Raw genomic sequence first — 19,099 nt, 5'->3', positions numbered from 1 at the left:
CACGCTGCTATACTTTCCTGGCAACATTTTTATGAGTTTATTTCTGTACACTGTAAAAAAACATCTGAGGGCGGCAAACTAAATAGGATTTAGCAACTAGTTACTCACAGAACAAGTTTATTTTACCAAGACTCGCAATTTAAAATACTGTTTTGGCTTAAGATACATGAGTTTAATAAACATATTGCCCATTGTGCCTTTCAGCAAGTACTTTATTTTATTCAATTTACTTGTTAAGGAATATTTACAATTCAAATCATACATATCAGTTGAATTATGATGCATTTAACCAAATAGAGCAAGAATGGGGATTTGTTCTCATTATTAGTGGTATTTTTGCACCTGTTTATCTGGTCGGATAGATTTGAAAGAACCCTCCATCTGCTCCGTAATTGGACCATGACTGAAGTTAGAAAGGAAGTGGATTCTATTAGTAGAACAGTCATTTACTTTTATTTTTTATTTATTTTTTATCAGTCATCTGTCTATCACTTGCTATTTCCCAACTTGTCTCATTGACTCAGARAAAGTGTTGGTCAAATGTGAATTGCATGCAACACAAATGTTAGATGAAGTTCAAAAAGAAGTGGAACTCAATATTTTTGAGTTGGACCACCTTGAATGATTTACAGCGCAGCCAATAATTAGGCTTGAACTTGACGCTGAAAAACAATTTTAAAAAGCCAAACCAACCCACAAGATGCCAGGTATGTCCTGCTAGATCTCAGAGAACAATACAAAGTTGACATTTAGAGCCCGAGGAAGCATACTACTGAGGCATTGAAGCATGTTGAGGCAATATCATGTGAACATACAACTCAATATCAGCGCAACAATTAAAACAATACTTATTTTGAAAATATTGAAGGCGTCATGATGCTGCTACTCTATCCAGCTTTAATGTTACTTTTATGTGGTTTAGGCTTGTTAACAGCATTCCAACCCCATCCATTTTTGTTCCCTCAACAATGCTGATGCTATGTAAACAAAACCAAATCCTTGGGTCACTTGAGTAAAAAGCCAACAATATACAGCATATGTAAAGTCTGTTGTATCTCGCTACTTCTGTGTTATTACAAGACATATTTTCCCCCACAAGAAATGGACTATTGAGAGTGTTGTCTTCCTTGTCATTGTGTCTGCAGGCAGGTCTGATCACCATGCAGGAAGTATCATAGCCCATCAGCAGGTGGCAGCACCTTCTCTGAAGGGCTGGAATACTGGCCTCTTCGACTGCTGTCTGGACATTCCTTCCTGTGAGTATCCACTGGAAATCATATCCCATCAGCCCCTATGCTCCGAGTATCCTTCACAAAGCCACCACTGTAACACTGATGAATAACAGACACGATCAGGCTATGACTGTTTTTACTCCTTGTAGTAAGGGTTAAACTAATAGTGTCTCAAAAGAGTGGTGTTGTTGTTGCTCTCTCTGTTGATGAGGTGTGTCTGACTGTTTGTAGGTTGCTATGGTTTCTGTTGCGGTCCTTGCTTTGCCTACTCCACCTTGGGAGAGTTTAGAAAGAGTACCTGTCTGTCCTTACTGGAGCTCATGGGCCCTGCCTGGTTGGTTGCTTTTCAGGTAACCATCTGTGTGCCACCCGCAAGTCTGTCCTAGCTAGAAAACCCTAGACAACACAGCAATCAAAATCAAAATACAGAATGTAATCATTCATTTGTAAGAGTGATATAAAACATTGAAAGTTTATTCACAACTCATTCCAACCTTCCAAATATATATTCTACATCTTAAAATACTGTACTTGTACTACTATTATGCATTGCATGAATTTGTTTTGCTATTAAAAATAAATACACTTTTGTGTAAATTATTTCCATTTCCCATGACTACGATCTTGTTTCTATTCAGGTGAAAGAAATGTCTGAGCGTGTGCTGAAAGCCCTGGTTCTGCCCACCTTTGTCTGGCTCCTCCTCCCGTTGTTGCTCCTCCTTCTCACACCAGCCCCTAGTTGCCATGGCAGCAGGATCCTGGTGTTCCCTATGGATGGTAGCCACTGGGTCAACATGGAGGTGCTGGTGAAGGAACTCAATGGGCGGGGCCAACAGATGACCGTCATACGACAGGCTGACAGCTGGTTCGTCAGGGAGAGCTCACCACACTACACCTCAGTCACGGTGAAGCCGAAGGATACAGAGTTCGACCTTTTTGAGCAGGCTGTGCGTAATGTCCTGGAGGGACACAGGCCTGGTCCAGATCAGAGAGCTGCCCACAGCGCCACCATCACCATGCTCTCCGGGCCCTGATGGCACAGCTCAAGGACTCAAGCTTTGACCTCATGCTCACAGACCTTGGCATGCATGCTGGTATCATCTTAGTGAATTTCTTCAACCATGGTCTACAATGTGTACTGGATGAGCTTTGGAGAGGACCAGTTCTACAAAGCCCCCTCTCCTATCTCGTATGTGCCTGTACCAGGCTCTGGGCTCACTGACAACATGGGTCTCCTCCAGAGGTCACAGAACCTCCTACATTACATCATCAACCTCCTCCTGTTGGTCCAACCCATTTACAGTGACATACTGGATCAATATTCCCCCGAGGGAGTGACATGCTGCCCATGCAGCAGTCAGGTGATGTGTGGCTGATGAGGGTGGACTTGTGTTTGAGTTTCTGTGGCTCAGTATGCCTAATGTGGTCTGCATGAGGGGGTTCATGCAGAGCTCTGGGGAGCAGGGAGTGGTTGGGTTGTCCCTGGGCACCCTCATCTCTGCTCCAGCCTAAGGAAGTGACTGAGTCTGTCGCCGCCGCCTTCGCCCAACTGTCACAGAAGGCGGTGTGGAGGTTCATGGGAGAAAAAACGTCCTCTCTAGGGAACAACACCCTGCTGCTGGACGGCTCCTCCAGAATGACCTCCTGCGCCAAGGTGTCCCTGTGCTGGGCCTGCCTCTGCTGTTTGACCAGCAGGACAACCTGGTGCGTTTGCAAGCCAGCGTGGCGGCCCGGTTGCTGGATGCAGCCACGCTCACTGAATGGGAGTTCCTGGAGGCGCTGCAGGACATCCTGAAGAACCCCTCTTACCAGCGCAGCATGAAGAGACTCTGCACCCTAAACCGGGACCAGCTTCTCCACCCCCTGGAGCGTGCTGCCTTCTGGGTGGAGTATGTGATCAGGAACGAAGGAGCTGCCCACCTCCGTACTGAGGCCTACAGCATGCCCTGGTACTACAGCATTACTACTGACCATCCCACTGGGCTCTGTAGGGGCTCTGTTCTCCTTTGTCAGAGTGCTACTCAAACGAAGGTCCAAGAAGTCAATGCCCCAACCAGAGAACACGAAGATCGTAGATGAAAAGAAAACAGAGAAAATGTCCCATGCAGATAGGAAAAAAACAGAGAAAATGTTCCATGCAGGATAGGGAAAAAAAGAGAAAATGTCCCATGCAGATAGGAAAAAAACAGAGAAAATGTCCCATGCAGATAGGAAGAAAACAGAGAAAATGTCCCATGCAGATAGGAAGAAAACAGAGAAAACCCAGATAGTGAAGAGCAAAACGCAGTAAACTGGGAGACCTGGTCCTAAGATACAGATGTTTTGATGCAGATTTTAAAAACTAAGTCAAACAAAAGTTGCACTGTATTTCTCACTCACAATTCTCTGTGGATCATATGCAAAAGGTGCTTCTACATCTGCATTGCTTGCTTTTTGGGGTTTAAGGCCCTCGTTTCTGTATAAGCACTTTGTGACATCTGCTGATGTTAAAAGGGCTTTAGAAATGGATTTGATTTGATTTGATTAACAATACTGGTACATAATACAGGTTGCATAGTGCATTGTCCCATACATTTGATTGCTGTCACATTCAGTTGTTTGCTGAAAGAAAGCTTATCTCACCAGTGACAAAATACCTGTCTAAAAAGTACAGAGCAGCATGAAACATGTTGAAAATCAGATGGTCTAGTATTGTTTTGTCAATGTTCTAAGACGAATCTAAAAACAAAATGATATGTAGAAACTGATACATTTGTTTTTGAGTGCATGAATATAAAAAAAATCATAATGGGATTTATGTGTTTTAAGTCAATTGGTGATGGCTTAACAATGCATCTAATAATATCTGAAGCGATTGTTTACTATTTCAACAGTAGCAGTCAGTGCCGTTTGTGATTGAGGGAGGACAATATTTTTCTCATGAGCATTGCCTTATTTCTATTACACCATATTAGATGACTGTCATTCATATTCCATTCACTCAGTTCAATGTAACATTGATAGGTTTAGGCTACTACGTGATATTCTAATTTTCCCTGCACCCATCATAAGGTTGTTACAACCTAGCCTATGAATGAAAGTTTACAATGTAGGTGCACACAGGTCGAGAGAAACATTTTGAGGTTACAGACAGTGACACATGGAAAGACAGTGACACATTCAATACTGCCTCTTCTAGCTGTATGTTTATTCGTGTTTTGTTCCGTTTGCTTCCGTTTAAGAAATGTTTTCAACAGAATTGGTGGAATAAATACACCCCTGATCACGCATAAACACAGTTCATTTTCATAGCAGCCACTTTGCATTCCTTCTCACATCTATGCTCTCTCCTCCTCTCACATTTTCCCTTCGTTTGCGGACTTCAATGCACAACACATCAGCTTTATGTAACCAGGCGAAAAAACCTTTCCAAGCCAAACCATATCATAACCACTACACACAGCCTACATCATTGTCACCGTATTAGCTAAAGTAACGTCCTAGTCAACATAGCTAATAGAACTAATGCGTTAGTAAATCCGCTGCAATTTTTGAAGAAATTAATTTGTTCTAAACTGTTCAACTATTATTGTCTTTCTCTCTTTGAGTCATCTACTCACCACATTTTATGCACTGCAGTGCTAGCTAGCTGTAGCTTATGCTTTCAGTGCTAGATTAATTCTCTGATACTTTGATTGGGTGGACAACATGTCAGTTCATGCTGCAAGAGGTCTGATGGGTTGGAGGATGTCCTCTGGAAGTTGTCATAATTATTGTGTAAGTCTGTGGAAGGGTGTGAGAACCAAGAGCCTTCTAGGTTTTGTATTGAAGTCAATGTACCAAGAGGAGGATGGAAGCTAGCTGTCCTCCGGCTACACCATGGTGCTACCCTACGAAGTGCTGTTGCGGCTACTGTAGACCATTCTTGCAAAACAGTGCGTTTCAATCAATTATTTGGTGACGTGAATATATTTAGTATAGTTTTATCTAAAAAGGATAACTTTTTAAATGTTTAACTATTTTTCTTTTTATGAAATTCACTGAGGAGGATGGTCTCCCCTTCCTCCACTGCTACTGCATGAACATTGCTGTGTAGTCTTACTGAAAATGAAGGGTACATCGTGGTTCTCATCTCTCAGCAGCCACAACCACCACAGTCAGTTTGGTCTTTGATATCTACACCTATTTTGCATTAATCAACGTGATAGTCCACCATTATCAGTTATGTGGTAACTGATGTTGCATTCACTTGATTCCTGAGAAAAGTATCTCAATCTTTTCTTTCTCTTTCTCTCTCTCTCGCACGCACGCACGCACGCACACACACACACACACACAAAAACAGTATGTGTTAATTTTTTAATTAAAGACCAGTCAAAACAACGTGATTATGGGTTGTCGAGAAAGCATGTTTAATGTTGTAGTCCTCCATATTGACCGTTCAACTCTTTGTAGCATCCACAATGGCACTAATTCCCCTCACCTGTTGTCCTTCTGACTCTACAGTACTCATCCTCTCTTACCGCATCTCCAAGGCTGAATATTGACTCCAGTATGTGTAGTAAACTGGTATATTTATGATTACTATTATGGTACTATTAAGTTTCAATCTACAAAAGTATCCCAAGACACAGATAGGGACAACACAGTGACAGGTATACTGTATCTCAGAGCACATCAGAGACCTGAGCACTATCTGTAAATTGAATGTGCTTTGCAAGTACCAATAACAGAAACTACACAATGACAAAAGAAAATAAGAACATATGAGGCGTCATAGGTTTTCTCTTCCACATGTGTTATTCCCTATTGTTATTCCCTAAGATTTTTCAAGAGGAGTATGCCCTAGTTGAGGCTAATGATGTCTGTTTGAGGACACACCCTGAAGTCACACCATCCATAATGTGTGCTGGACGGATGGGGAATGGCATCTGCTTTGTTAGTCTATCACTCAGTGGAGAAATGATTGATTGATAGTTACTGAGGAGAGAAAGGCATGTATTTCTTAAGCATAAAATATACAGTGATTACAGTAATTGCATCCAATGTATAGGTATGATACAAATGTAATGCATTTATTCTCCTTTCATTTTCCGGTGTGTGTGTTATACTGTATTTGCTGGGAGACTCTGGGGGACCTCTGATTTGTCAAAATCACTGCCATTTTGCACTGGCCAGGATTTCAAGTTTTGTAAGAGGCTGTGGAGCAAGTCCGTCTGTCTACACCCGTGTCTCAGAGTTCAGAGATTTAATCGACAACACCATCCGACGCTTCTCTCCAGACTAAAACCTGAGAGGAACTCTGCTGAGTGCCATGAAATGCTTGTCTTGGCAATCGCTATCAACTTAAAACTATTATTTTCTCTTATCTACTACTTCAATGAATATTTTTTCACTTACTTCCAGTCTCATCATTGACCCATTCCGTTCCCTTTTTCTCCCCTACTTACCTTTGTTTCTCATTAGTTTTTTTTCTCTTTTCCTCCCTTCTCTAGTTCATTCTACTTGTCCCTCTATTATGCAGCATCCTCTCTTAAGGTTGCTTTTGTCATTACAAATTGATCTCAAATTGAATAATAATCAAATTACAGCAAGCATGAACTCACTCTGATCTTCACCTTAATCACGTTTTCCACCCATTTACAAGTTCGCTATTTATGGACAGTAAAAACATTAATTGATGACTGTTCAAGATTCTATGAAACAATTAAGTACTGACTTAATGTACTGACTGACTGCAAGGGATATTTGTGTTATCATAAAATCACCAGCAGAGGGAGACAGAGTAACACATCTGATGAGATCCATAAACTGAGTTTTCATCTTTCAGAGTCAAACAATCATTTTACCTTTATTTAACTAGGCAAGTCCGTTAAGAACAAATTATTATTTACAATGACGTCCTACCGGGGAACAGTGGGTTAACTGCCTTGTTCAGAGGGCAGAACGACAGATTTTGACATTGTCAGCTTGGGGATTTGATCTAGCAACCTTTCGGTTACTAGTCCAATGCTCTAGGCTACCTGCCGACCCATCTGTTCATACATAGATGGTTAGCCTGGATGAAGTGTTCATACAGCACAGAGAAAAAATAAATATGTAAAAAAACACACGCAAATAAAGAGATTGAAGGATGTAGAATGAAGAGATATCTCTGTAGCTAACTGAAGATGTACACTGAGAAGGACTATAGTCACTAATGTAAGTTTCTAATGACTCCTCTTATCTCATTATAAGCTGTCTCTCCCTCCCTCCTCCATCCCTCTACCCTCCTCCTCCTCCCCTCCTACCCCCCGGTTGGTAGGAGATGATGGGAATAGCAATGAAGACGCTGCTCTCACAAATTGCTGTTTTCATTAACTTTGTCTTAAGAGAGGGAGAGAAAGTGGGAAGGGACAAGTCCACAAGTAGGCATACACAAACACACACACACAGAGAGAGAGAGAGAGCGGGGGAGAGAGAGAGATGGTCTTAATAGCAGTTTAAGATAGCAAGGTCATTAGCCTGTACTCAAGCGATGAGGAATCCTGCAGGTCACAGAAACGTATTACAGCAGCCTACTTAGTGCTAATCAAACTGCCCAATTTGTTTGAACCATGAAGAGATTAAACTGAAAACCAATTAGAGTAAGACACCACGATCAAACCTTTCCCTCCAAGCCTGACCATTCATATCGCCACATTAATCTTCCCTGTCACTCTCAAAACCCTTTCACTGACTGACACACACTCACACAAACACACCTCTATTTTCCTCGCTCTGTATTACACGTCTCTCAACTGTTTCCATAACAGTTAACTTGTTGTTGATTTGTTTCTCACACGAAATCCTACTGTCTAAATTCCTTTAGGGCCGCTCACTGTCCCAAAACAAGTCATCCTTACTCCTCATTTCTCCTCTCCTCTTCAACTGCCCCCTCTCGCCCCATTTCCCTTCCGCTCTTCTCAAAGTCCTTGCGTTGAAACAAATTGGGCTCTTCACTTCCCTAATGTGGATGGTGTCTGGTATAACGAGTCTTACGAGAGAGCGGTAAAAATAATTGACTCTAAGTCTACGTTCAGCATGTTCTCTACCATTCTTAAGCTTTGCCTACTGTCGTCCTGATTTCATTTGTTATTATGAGGAAGAGATGTGAAGATTTTTCATTTCGTGTTTCATGGTCTAATAATGTGCTCGCTCTCACTCTCCGAGATATTCACAAACATTACTCCACACACAGTGTTAAATGTCATTCTCTATGTCCACCCGACTGTGCAGGTTCAGTGTTTATCACACTGAACGTAAGCCACAACACACTAACACCATTCTCTTTGTGCTTTTCAAACATGTATTTTTATCAAGATCTGTTAGATTGAGTTGAAGCATGAAATAGCTCATATCTGAGCACCTCTCTCTCACACACACCCGCCCGCCCGCACGCACGCACACACACACACGCACGCACGCACGCACGCACGCACACACAGCCTTCACACACACACACACAACTGAGCACACAACACAGCACACACACACACACCACACACACACACACAACACACCACACACACACACACACACACACACACAACACACACACACACAGCACCACACACGACACAACACACACACACACACACCACAACAGCACACACACGCACACACACACACACACGACAGCACACACACACACACAGCACAACATACACGACTGCTAACAAGTCAGATACTATTACTGATTATTCACCAACACCAGATGAATGGTCTACACCCAAAATTGGCATCCCTTAGACATAAGACCCTCCCCTCTGCCTTTCTTTCTCCCTCTAGTCGTTTGCCCTTCTCTTTCTGAAACAGTCCGTCTTTGTCTGCTCCCTCCCATTACCCATCCTTGCTTTTTCTCTGGGTCGTCCCTCTTTCCCTGGCACGTGTCCGTCCTCCCCCCTCTTTGTCAATTCGGTGTGGTCCGGGGTTTGATTTCTTATGATTTATATAGACCCTGCGGCGAACTTCAACCAGCATACGTCCTTTTCTCCCTCGCCCTCGCTCTCCGCTCGATCTCGTTCTCACGCGCTTCCACTCTAATCGTCATAACTTTGCATCTCCTCAGGCCGATCTCAGAAGTAGATATGAAAAGATTGAAACGCCCTATGGGGCCTAAACACTCTGACCTCATCACACACATGCATGCATGGTCAACACACACACACACACACACACACACACACACACACACACACACACACACACACACTATACTACTACTCATCTCCTACTCATCTCCTATTTAACTATAATATGAAGAGCAAAAGATGCATTATTTTGGCATAGAAAACGTCAGGATTACCCCTCTTTCTTTGTAACTAACTTCAGGGTTGGGTAGGTTACTTTCTAAATGTAATCTCTTACAGTTACTAGTTACCTGTCCAAACATTTAATTAGTAACGTAACTTTTGGATTACCAAATTGTAGTAATGTAATCTGATTCATTTCAGTTACTTTTGGATGGCTTTCCCCTTAAGAGCCATACGAAGAAGACAAAAAGGATCCATCAAACACATTAGATGTTTCATCATAGTGGTCTCTGACATCATAGTGGTCTCTGACTTGTGGTCAGACTCGCTCAGGGGTAACAAATTGGCACCTTTTTTCAATGCTGAATTGAATGTCATTTTCGAAAACAGAAATGTGTCATAATGCACTTTCCTTTCTTTTTTTTCTGCAAACATCCTTTCTGAATTAGTAATCCAAGAAGTAATCATCTAGTTTTTTTCGAAGCATCTGTAATCTGATTATTTAAAAACAAATCTGATAACATGTAACTGATTACATGTACTCGGTTACTTTCCAATCCTGGCTATCTTTACTGTCTCTCTGTCTGTCAGCTGCCAACTGAGGAGTCCATACATATCAGGTATCCTCAGAATTGAAGATTTTCCTAATTAGGAACTGTTAATTACACTTTTGGACTAATGGGCTTAATTACCAGAACATAATTTGCTTTCAGATTCACAACATACTTCCCTGATTTAGACAATGATCTGTTTAGTAAACAATATGACTTAATTGCATACATTTGCATAAACAAATGAACTAATTAATTACAATTAAGCTCATCCTGATGAGTCTGTGTACAATTAGAGTCTTCTTATCCCCGGAGTGAGACCTCACACAACACGTTACGCACAAGAGTGTGTGTGTGTGTGCACGTGCACGTGTGTGTGTGCACAAGATGGTGAGAAAACATAACCAGTACATTCTTTGAAGACTGACTTTGTCATTTTTCCTTTCTTTTCTCCTCCTTCCCTCTCTTTTTCTCTCGGGTGTGGAGATGGAGGGACCTCTCCCCTCCTTTTCTGTGTCGGAATTTAATATGCAACTTTTTATTGGAAAACAATTGCGCGTGCCTGCGTGAATCCTGACCGCAATCTATCTGTTAGCGCCCCTAATCCGATCAGTACAGGGAGGGCTATTTATCACCGCAGATCCAGGGCATTTCAGCCTTCTTTTTATTATTTTAATATATTTCTGAGCTGTTAAATCACTAAATGATGAATTAGGGCTGTCCGCCACCCTTTCACCAGCTTGACAGAAAATGATGCACTACCCAATTTGAGTGGTCATTTGGACTTTTAAAGACAAAAAATGAGCAAAGAAAAAGTCCAATACTTTTCAGTTTTCTATTTTTTTCTTTCCCATCCCCTCTGTGCCTTTCAACTGGGTGTTTCTTAATAATACTGCTTATTTGGGCTTTATTGCCATGTTAGTGAGGGCAGCACCAAAACTATCTTCAATATTCAGCCAATTACTAAACACACACACAAACACACACAATCTCAAGACAAATAGCACACAAACACTCTGTATTTCTCTGTTTTGCTTTGTTTCCTTTCACACTTGTGAATACATGCGTTGATTCACCTGGTACACACCATCACATCAACTGATCTGTTCATACTTTGATTTCAACCAGTTTAAACAAGTGTTCATTTTATTGCCTGATGGTGCGATTTAAACACCTTGTTGGAGATGAAGCTGAGTGTCTACATACAACACATACTTTCCCATTCATGTTCAGACATTTCCCACAGAACAATTGTTATACATAGCTAATAAAGGTTATATCCTGCCTGTTTGGCCCTGTCCGGGGGTATCGTCGGTCGGGGCCAATGTGTCTCCCGACCCCTCCTGTCTCAGCCTCCAGTATTTATGCTGCAATAGTTTTTGTGTCGGGGGGCTAGGGTCAGTCTGTTATATCTGGATTATTTTTCCTGTCTTATCCAGTGTCCTGTGTGAATTTAAGTATGCTCTCTTTAATTCTCTCTCTCTTTTTCTTTCTGTCTCTTTCTTTCTTTTTTTCTCTCGGAGGACCTGGGCCCTGAGGACCATGCCTCAGGACTACCTGGCCTGATGACTCCTTGCTGTCCCCAGTCCACCTGGTCGTGCTGCTGCTCCAGTTTCAACTGTTCTCCCTGCGGCTATGGAACCCTGACCTGTTCACCGGATGTGCTACCTTGTCCCAGACCTGCTGTTTTCAACTCTCTAGGACAGCAGGTAAGCCGTAGAGATACTCTGAATGATCGCTACTGAAAAAGCGCCAACTGACATTTACTCTTGGTAGCTACCGTTGCACCTCTCTACAAACACTCGTGATTATTACTATTGACCATGTTGGTCATTTATGAACATTTAAACATCTGTCCATGTTCTGATTATAAATCTCCACCCGGCACAGCCAGAAAGAGGACTGGCCACCCCTCAAATAGCCTGGTTTGCTCTCTAGGTTCCTTCTTAGTTCGGCCTTTCTATAGGAGTTTTCCTAGGCCACCGTCCTTCTATCCCTGCATGCTTGCTGTAGGGGTTTTAAGACTGGGTTTCTGTTATCGCAATTTCTGTGAACAATCAAGCTGATGTAGAAGGGCTTTATAAATAATTTGATGATCTGATAAAGCTCAATTTAAGTCATCAAATGTATCATTTCACATGGTTCTTCGTTACAGTACCCCGTTTCTGTAATTTACCGATCCATTAACACATAACCCTCATCTGTTAAACCTGCTCATTTTTGTCTAGCCTCACTTAAATCACTGTCATTATTAGCTAGACCGTTTAGTTTATGCACAGGTGGCGTCCGTGGAATTTGTTGGTTTCCAAGCGCCTGAGTCCATCAGATCATCACAAACAAAATCTTTGAAATCTCTTTCTCTTTCTCTCTCATTCTAATCTTTATTATTCTCACTCTATCTCCTCTCTCCTCTGTCTGTCTGGTCTGCTGTCGTCTGTCTCTGTCTGCTGTCTGTCTGTCTGTCTTCTGTCGTCTTCTTCTGTCTGTCTTTCGTCTGTCTTCATTCGTCTGTCTGTCTGTCTGTCTGTCGTCTGTCTGTCTGTCTGCTGCGTAGCAGTTTTGGATTGGGGCAGATCTGGGGTTGGGGCAGTTCTGCTCCAGCCCAATAGAGGGCGCTGGTGTGGCCATGTCACAGTGAGGGAGTCGTCCCCTGCCACCCTACTCAGGGACAGCTGTCTCTCCCCTCCGACCACCCCCAGGAGTCCTCACACCAATCAGCCCTGCCCAGCCAGAATCAATTAGCACCGGGAGGGGGGTGGACGAGATGGGGGAGAGGGGGGCAAGGACCCACAGAGGACGACTGTCCCCACACATGGCCCTGTCTCTGGACACTGTCTCACTCCAGCACCCCCAAAGCCTCCACGCAGCACCTCGCCTCACTTTCCTGTGATCCAACCTCCTCTCTCTCTGTCCCTCTCCTCCCTGATCCCTTCCATCTGTTCTCCTCTTCTCTTCCCCTGTTCTATCACTACTGTATCTTATCTTCCCTCTCTTTTGATCTTATTTTTTCTTATCCGTCTTTTCAATGGTTTACAATCTCCCTATTTCATCCTTTCCCCCCATCTCTGTCTTCATTAATAATGGTATGAAAGAGGAAAATATTATGAGAGGGGAGAGAGATGAAACTGAAGTATAGAGTCAGAGTGTGGACCTCATGAATGACCTGAGATGAGAGGAAGACTTGAGGACAGCGGAGGAGTGAACACGAGAGAGATGGCTTAAGGAACACTTGGTCTTTATTGCTGCTGAAAGTACAATTGAAACCAGTTAAAGATGTGTGTTAATAAATGTTAAATCGTCTTTCAGAGGACAGCTAGAGGGCCTGGAGTCGCCTCTCTTATTGCTTACCCATCCGCCCAGCTTCCTCCTCTTTCCATCTCTCTGTCCATCTCTCGCTCTCTCACTCCACGATCTATCTTTCCTCTCCTCTTTCATTCTCACCTTGGCCATTCTCTCTCTCTCTCTCTCTCTCTCTCTCTCTCTCTCTCTTTCTCTCTCTCTCTCTCTCTTCAGAAAGCGAGGGATGAATAATTTAGCTTGCAAAGGGACTTCCAGAATTCCTCCATCTCCATTCCTTGATTTATTTGACCTCAGTAACATGTCCATGTTGCCTATGTTTTGCATCTCAACAAGTAAACTGAACGCAAACGTGTATCAATACATTGGTAAAGATGCAGTTCATGAAACTAGTGATAAAGTATGAAGTGGTCAGAGGTAGACTTGGCTCTCTCTCTCTCTCTCTTCTCTCTCTCTCTGCCTCATCTCTCTCTCTGCTCCTCTCTCTACTCTCTCTCTCTCTCTCTCTCTCTCTCTCTCTCGCTCTCTCGCTCTCTCCCTCTCTCGGCTTCTCTCGCTCCTCCTCTCTCTCTCTGCTCTCGTCTTGTCTCTCGCTCAGGTTCTCTCTCCTCCTGTCTCTAAACACCCTTACGCTTCCGTCTCATCTCTCTCCTGCTACTCTCATCTCATCTACGTCTCTTCTCGTCTCTCTCTCTCTCTCTCTCTCTCTCTCTCTCTCTCTCTGTGGATTAAGATGGTATTGATCACTCAGGCCATTACTGGGTGATATTCACTTAAATTCTCAGAGATTTACTGACCCATTGACAAACACACTAATTGACAAGCTAGGATGCAGTGGCTGACAGAGAAGCACAGACAGAGATCCACATAATGCTCAATTAATATTGACATGCCTTAGAGAGGAAATCCTAGCACTTACTGCAATACTACAGAGGACCAGTGGGTGTCAGTCCGTCTGGGGCAGTGCTCAGTTTTTCTGCTCCACATGTTCACAGGAGAAGGGCTGACGCTGGTGGGACAGAAGGAGAAACTCAGCATCAAACAATATGCACTGACAATATTTACACAATGTATTTCCAACCAATATGGAATATCTGAATTCACATTTTTGAGGAAGTGAGAGACAGAGAGAGAGGGAGAGAGACAGAGAGAGAGAGAGAGAGAGAGAGAGAGAGAGAGAGAGAGAGAGAGAGAGAGAGAGGGAACAGGACATAGTTTTGGAGGAGGAGAGGGCGAGGGATTTTGAGATAGCCCTCTCCCACTCATACTGCGCTAATTGCGTTTTCCCAGAGTAGAATTGAGTTCCAGAGGAAGAGAGAAAGGCCAGAGGCTTTTCATAATTGTATCGACAGGAAAATGAATATGATGAATCGCGTTCATTCAGCACGTCCTGGATTTATTGTCTTTTCCTCCGGGCATTAATCGCTGTGAGAGGGAGAGAAATAAAAGAGGAAAGAAAAGAGGAGAGAGACCCCCCCCCACACACACACACGCACACACAAATACGTGCACACACACGCACACACGTTGAATCAGCAGCAGACTTAAGACCCAGGCTTCTTAGGTCCTTTGTAACCAACAGTAACTGAGTTTTCATTGCCTGTTCGTGTCTCTGAGACCCAGTGATGGCGGAGACAAGATTAAACTTTCTTCAGGCACAGTTCAGTGGCTCAGTGACTGAAGAGTCATGCAATGTCGACCCTACTCTCCTCCCTTTCTGCATCCTATGACTCGCACTATCCCCTTTCCTCCTGGCCAGTTCGGTCCTTCCCTCCTGCTCTATAGCTGAGTGACTCATTGCTAGCTTACAGAACAGGGCTGCTGAAAAACGAAACTTCCTGAGGTTTTATCATCCTTTCTCCCCCTCCTCTCTACCATCCTCTTCCTCTGTATCTGCTGCTAAATCCATCTGCGTTTTACCACTCTAAATTTCACAGCTTCTGCCTCTAACCTAGAAAACTATTTTTCCACCTTATCCTCCCTCCTTAATCCTCTACCCCCCCCCCCCCCCCCCCCTCAATCTCTGCGGACGACTTTGTCAACCCACTTTGAAAAGAAGGTTAATGACATTGCAGCTCCATCATTTCCTCAAGCCTAGTTGAGTTCCACGGGTCTCACTCACACAGAACTTCCCTATGCTTTGACCTCTTTCTCCCCTCCTGTGACCAGTGAGGTCTGGCCACCCGACAACCTGCCCGCTCGACCCCATCCCCTCCTCCCTTCTCCAGACCCCTCTGGAGACCATCTCCCGTTCCTCACTTCCCTCATCAACTCATCCCTGACCACTGGCTGCGTCCCCTCTGACTTCAAAATGGCCCGAGTCCCCTCCTCAAGAAACCAACATTCGACTCATCTGACGTAAAAAACAAGACCTGTATCCCTTCTTTCTTTTCTTTCCAAAACACTTGAGCGTGCTCTGATCAACTCTCTCGTTATCTCTCCCAGCTCGATCTTCTTGACCCTAACCAGTCAGGCTTCAAGACGGGTCACTCGACCGAGACTGCTCTTTTCTGTGTCATGGAGACTCTCCGCACTTCCAAAGTTGACTCTCTCTCCTCTGTTCTCATCCTCCTAGATCTATCCGACACCGTGAATCATCAGATCCTCCTCTCCACCCTCTCAGGACTGGGCGTCTCAGGCTCTGCATACTCTTGGATTGCATCCTACCTGGCAGAYCACTCCTACCAGGTGACATGGAGAGGATCTGTGTCTGCACCACCTACTTTCACTACTGGTGTCTCCCAAGGCTCGGTCCTAGGCCCTCTCCTCTTCTCTCTATACACCAAGTCACTTGGCTCCCTCATATCCTCACATGGTCTCTCCTATTATTACTATGATGATGATACTCATCTACTTTTCTCCTTCCCCCTTCTAATACCCAGGAGATGACACACATCTCTGAATGCCTGGCAGATATCAGCTTGGATGTCGGCCCACCACCTAAAGCTCAACCTCGACAAGACGGAGCTCCTCTTCTTCCCTGGGATGGCCTGCCGGCTCAAATACCTCTCCATCACGGTTGACAACTCCACAGTGTCGCCCTCCCAGAGTGCAAAAAACCTTGGCGTGACCCTGGACAACACATGGTCGTTCTCTGCAAACAGCAAAGCAGTGACTCGCTCCTGCAGGTTCATGCTCTACAACATCCGTAGAGTATGAACTTACCTCACACAGGAAGCGGCACAGGTCCTAATCCAGGCACTTGTCCTCTCTCGTCTGGACTACTGCAACTCACTCTTGGCTGGGTTCCCCACTTGTGCCATCAAACCCCTGCAACTTATCCAGAATGCTGCAGCCCACCTAGTTTTCAACCTTTCCAAGTTCTCCCATGTCACCCCGCTCCTCTGCACACTCCACTGGCTTCCAGTCGAAGCTCGCATCCACTACAAGACCATGGTACTTGCTTACGGTATAGCAAGAGGACCTGCCATTGACTACCTTCAGGCTATGCTCAAACCCTACACCCCAACCCGAGCACTCCATTCTGCCACTTCTGGTCTCTTGGCCCTCCCACCCTTACGGGAGTGCAGCTCCCGCTCAGCCCAGTCCAAGCTCTTCTCTGTCCTGGCACTCCAATGGTGGAACCAGCTTCCCCCTGAAGTTAGGACAGCAGAGTCTCTGCCCATCTTCCGAACACATCTGAAACCCTACCTCTTCAAAGAGTGTCTTAAATAATCCCCCTCCTCACCTTGACCCCCCCCCTCCCTTACTAGCTCTGACTTTGCTGATATCTACTTTATTGAGGAAAAGTGTTCTTATTATGCCTGTGATATGTGGTTGTCTCACCAAGCTATCTTAAGATGAAAGCACTAACTGTAAGTCGCTCTGGATAAGAGCATCTGCTAAATGACTCAAATGTAAAATTTACATAAGTCAACCAGGTTACACACTGCCTCAGACACACCAGGGAAATGGCTAGTCTCAGTACAGTAGGTACTCTTTAGGATAGCATTTTTATGTATGAGTCCAAATAGTCAACATTAAGTAAAACATGTATTTTTCATTTTTCTGCATTTTTGTGAACTTTCAAAAAAAGGTATTCTGAATTTGATCCACTAATATCTCAGGCTATTTCCTAAGTCCTTACCCCTCCATTCACAGCTACAGCTACCTCCCTCCCTCTCTCCCTCTGCCAGAGTGCTCTGACTCCAGATGAATCCAGAGCTCATAAAGTGTGTGTTTGAGACCCATCCATCATGTTTGTGTGAGAGAGGGAGGGAAGGAGAGTGAGACAGGACTAAAACAAGTGTGGGCGGTGTGTGTGTGCGTGTGTCTGTGCGTGCGTGCGTGTGTGTGTCTGTGCGTGCGTGCGTGCATGTGTGCGTGCGTGCGTGCATCCGTAGCGGTGCATCTCGTGCGTCGCTGCATGCGCGTGCGTGTGCTGCTTGCTTGCGTGTGTCATTGGTCGACTCCATTGTCGACTCCATTCCTGATATGAAAGTGTCTGTGTTTTGAAAAAGCGATGTGTACGTACCACAGGAGGCTGCTGAGGGGAGGGCGGCTCATAATAATGGCTGGAACAGAGCGAATTATGTATTTGATACCGTTTCACTGATTCCGCTCCAGCCATTACCACAAGCCCATCCTCCCCAATTAAGGTGCCACCAACCTCCTGTGGAATGTACGTATGAAAGTACATTTGTGTGTGCCTGCAAACCTCAAACGCAAATAAGCAGGTGATAGCTGGTGATATCCTGCATTTACAAAACATTATCGGTGAGTTCATGGCTGGTTGTATTGGGCTTTAATGACTACTCCATCCATTATATATGATGATTTCACAAAACCCCTTATTTAAGAATATTCCCAGTCACAAATCCCCTTCACTAACCTCTGCACCAGGTAGGTGACTAGCCCAATACTCTTACAACACACACACACACACACACACCACACACACACACACACACACACACACACACACACACACACACCACACACACACACACACACACACACACAGCACACACTCACACTCACACTCACACTCACACACACAAACACACACACACAGGATTCAAAATCCAGAGTGTTTGGATGGACTGACGTTACCTCTATCAGATATATTAGCCATCTCTCTCTGAGGGATATTTCAAGCTAAGATGAAAAATGGAGGGGAGCACTGAGAGAGAAAAAAGGAGAGAAAGAGATGGATGAGGCCTATCGTAAACAAACAAAGCGCTAAAAGGGTGGAATAAAGAGAGCGTTTATGAGTAGGTGAAGGGCGAGAGAGAGAGAGAGAGAGAGAAAGGAGAGAGATGGATGGATGAGGGAGGTGGTGGGCTACTGGGAGCCCCAGGCGAGGCACTCAGAGAGGGGATGTAGCCAGAAGAGGTAGAGGGCAGGGCTCTGGGCTGCTGCCCCCAGGCAGGGCAGGTGGGACAGCAGGGGGAAACTGGTGGCTCAACAGCTTGCTCCACCCTGAGGGCCCAGCAGGCCAGGAAAAAGCAGGGGGCTGAAGTAACGCTGCTGCCAAGGAGAGGGAGGCCACTGCTGGTGGCAGCTGGTCCTGGCTCCCCCCCACCAGCAGGCAGCAGGCAGGGTGAGAAGGTCAAAAGCCAGTCGTTAGGAGGACAAAGGGAGGCACAGCGACAAGAGAGGATAATCGGCTTTTATTGAGTGCCGTTGACAAGGCTTACAGTGCTCCCGACACTGACACCACACACACAGACATCCCTTGCCCCGCGGGTGGGCGTGAGCAAAACACAAACACACGAATGCACACAGACACACATGAACACACACACACGAGCACACACACTCGTGC

At 44.6% G+C, this 19,099-nt stretch overlaps 1 pseudogene; it reads left to right on the top strand.

Moving 5' to 3' along the window:
- The first annotated feature begins 700 nt into the window (after positions 1-700).
- Positions 701-3,378, top strand: LOC111950948 (UDP-glucuronosyltransferase 2C1-like; annotated as a pseudogene).
- Positions 3,379-19,099: the final 15,721 nt, after the last annotated feature.

Source organism: Salvelinus sp. IW2-2015, linkage group LG23 (assembly GCF_002910315.2).
Source record: "Salvelinus sp. IW2-2015 linkage group LG23, ASM291031v2, whole genome shotgun sequence".
Classification (NCBI taxonomy): domain Eukaryota; kingdom Metazoa; phylum Chordata; class Actinopteri; order Salmoniformes; family Salmonidae; genus Salvelinus; species Salvelinus sp. IW2-2015.
The sequence above is the reverse complement of the archived record's forward strand: the minus strand, read 5'-3'. Positions and strand labels throughout refer to the sequence as shown.